Raw genomic sequence first — 3,155 nt, forward strand, 5'->3', positions numbered from 1 at the left:
GCCCTGAACGGGATTGGTTCTCAAACGACAAGTGACCATTCCTAAAGCGTGAAAACTACTCGTAAACTTGTTTTGCTCATGGCAGCGTCCTTGTAAGCTGTTTGAAGTATGACAACTGTTTCGGCCGCCGTTTTTCCTAGCAGAAAACAGAATTTCACGGAAGCACGATATTCCTCCGTTTCAGCCATCGCAAAAACCGACGAGCAGGGGAGAAGCACTGCCAAACAAAGACGCACCACGTGCCAGTACGACGTCAAAAGACGATGCCGGTCGGCAGACTGATGCCTGAGTGTTGCATCAAGTGGCTTCTAGCAGCGGAAGCCTGAAATACAACGGGCTTGTCCCACAGAGAACGTTTCCGGTTACTTTTGAGTACCCCCTCTTACATACATACATACATGCATACATACATGCATACATACATACAGATAGACAGATAGACAGACATACATACATGCATACATACGTACGAAGTACGTATGCATGTATGTATGTACGTTCTTCTCTGTTTTTAATTATTTAAATTCTTCCTTTAAAGAAGGAGCTGGTTTCTAACAAACATACAAAGCTCCACCATTGGAATGGAGTTAATGAAAACAATATCACATTCTAAACCTGAGGAAAGTCTTGCATAGTTTTGCTGTTCCGCTTACAGATTGTATTTGTAATATGCAAATCAGTTAGCTGATTCCTTCTTCTGAAAATACAACTTTATCGAGATTAGCAGTTAGGCATTTACTTACCAAACCAACTGCACCATTTATTATTGATATAAATGTAAATTTGTAATCTGGATAGAGAAACTGAAGGTTTCGAAGCAGTTGTCCATAGTTACCTTTCTCTTTGATTTTCAAAGAGATACTCACGTCGACAGAACAGCTGACCTGTATGCCGATACATACTTTTTCTTGTCTGTCCCGAACAACAATATCCGGCCTGTTATGCTTATACTTGACAGATGTTTTTGATGGGGACGTTCCACCAGTATGTATGTATGTATGTATGTATGTATGTATGTATGTATGTATGCATGTATGTATGTATTATGTATGTATGTAAGTTTGTTTATGTGTGTAACTGTCAGTTATTCAGACCCTACAAAACGAATGCCTACAAAGCCATATTTATTATTATTATTCACCATCTCACAAGAAAATTTTATATTACATTTATTTTGAGAAATGACAGACAAATCTCTCTCAAGTCACACCCAACTCTATCAAAAAAAGTAGGCGGGAAAACACGATAAGTTTATAAAAAGTAGCAGTGGGAAAAAGAAGAAAAACGGGAAGTTAAAAAAGAGTGTTAGTTGAAGGAAAGAAACATTCTAAATTTCGATGCCACAATGCGTATGAAGTTTGTCTGATCTGAAACTCTGTGGTTATCTGCTTCCTTCAGTTTCTCTAAGTTTTCTTTGTCTCCCTCTTTTGTTTCCAAATTTTCATACTCATTTCTCCCTATCTTTTTGCTTGTGACTCACTCCCCTATTAGGTATCTCGTTCTCTCATAAAGTGTCACATTCTCACTCACTACCTCTGAGAGGTAAAGTGGTAATATAGTCATATATGTAAAGCGTAGGGCTACATCACTGCACCAGCCAGACTATCGGATGTTCATACATACCACTTGCGCTTCTAATTCTTTCTTGACTGCTCACTTCTTTTCCATCTGGACACATCTCTTCCCATCGTCGTGGAGGCCTTCGGAGTGACCTTTTCCGATCTCTTGGATTCCGCTCAGTAACTGCACGAGTCCACCTGTTGTCTGAGAATCTTGCATCATGTCCAGCCCAGCAGAACTTGTGATTTCCATATGCACACACACACACACACACACACACACACACACACACACACACACACACACACACACACACACACACACACACACACACACACACACATACTCGCACACACAGATACACACACACTCATGCACCTAGACACACACACCAATTCACATACACAAACACTCACATGCAATATACACACACATACACACACTCACGCACAATCTTTTTAATACACCTGTTTTCAATTATTTCATCTGAGTTCTGTCACTTGAATATTGCTAAATTATGCAAAAATATATGCATAATATAGCAATATTCATGAGATTGAATTCAGATGAAACAATTGTAAATTGATGTAATAAAAGGACTTGTTCGTGCCATTCTCCTTGTAAAAACTTTGTGGATGTTAGGTGATTTCCTGGCATGTGTGAAATAAAAGAAACAATCTCCGGATTACTGTCAATGAGGTTAATAGTGTAAACTCCAGAGTTAACACCCGAAGCAAATGACTATATATGCGCACACACACAAATGCATGCACAGTACACACACACACACACACACACACAAACGTACGCGATCGGAAATAAGGTAAAGGATGACTCGTCCGAGAAAATAACATTCTTTCACTGCTCTAGAGACCAATTCTGTAGGTTTTTATTCCACTCTAAACGCTTTGCAATGTTTGTTTTTCAAAGTTGTGGTTTTCTGATTGCAGCCCTCCCATAAAATCCGGCTTTGTGCAGCTCCCGGCGAACAGTTTTTGTAGAAACTAGGTTCTCAAGGTGATCATTAAGCTCTGCAGTAGTTTTAGGAGCTGTGCTTTTGTGATCCTTTCTAACAATTCGTGTAAGAGTCTGACGGTCCCTATCTGAAAGTTTTGGTTTTCTTCCAGAGTTTTGTCTCGACGATGAGGTTTTTCTCTCTTTCTCAAAGGCTGTCATTTTGAGATAGTACTTCTTGATACACCAAACATTTCGGCTGTTTTCGTTATGCTAACGCCTGCTATACAAGCACCAACAATTTGGCCTCTTTGAAAGTCCGATAGATCTGTCATTTTAATAGATTTTAATTACCTTTTTCTGATGATATCTGAAAAGAAACAGCAATTTTAGCAAAACATATTAAGCAACACTAATATCAAAGCAAAAAACAAAAAAAATAAACACACTTTTGATGGTTTTATAGATATTTCAAAATTATAATGTTATGATGCTATGCATACATACATACATGTATATATGTATGTATGCATGCATGTATGTATGTATGTATGCATGCATGTATGTATGTATGTATGTATGTATGTATGTATGTATGCATGTATGTATGTATGTGTATATATATATGTATATGTATATAT

The 3,155-nt window shown here is 38.1% G+C and overlaps 1 long non-coding RNA gene across 2 annotated transcripts in view; it reads left to right on the top strand.

Moving 5' to 3' along the window:
* Positions 1-3,155, top strand: part of LOC106870716 (uncharacterized) — an 8,231-nt gene that overhangs the window by 1,022 nt on the left and 4,054 nt on the right. The gene's annotated exons all lie outside the window — the stretch shown is intronic.

Source organism: Octopus bimaculoides, chromosome 17 (genome assembly GCF_001194135.2).
Source record: "Octopus bimaculoides isolate UCB-OBI-ISO-001 chromosome 17, ASM119413v2, whole genome shotgun sequence".
NCBI lineage: Eukaryota > Metazoa > Mollusca > Cephalopoda > Octopoda > Octopodidae > Octopus > Octopus bimaculoides.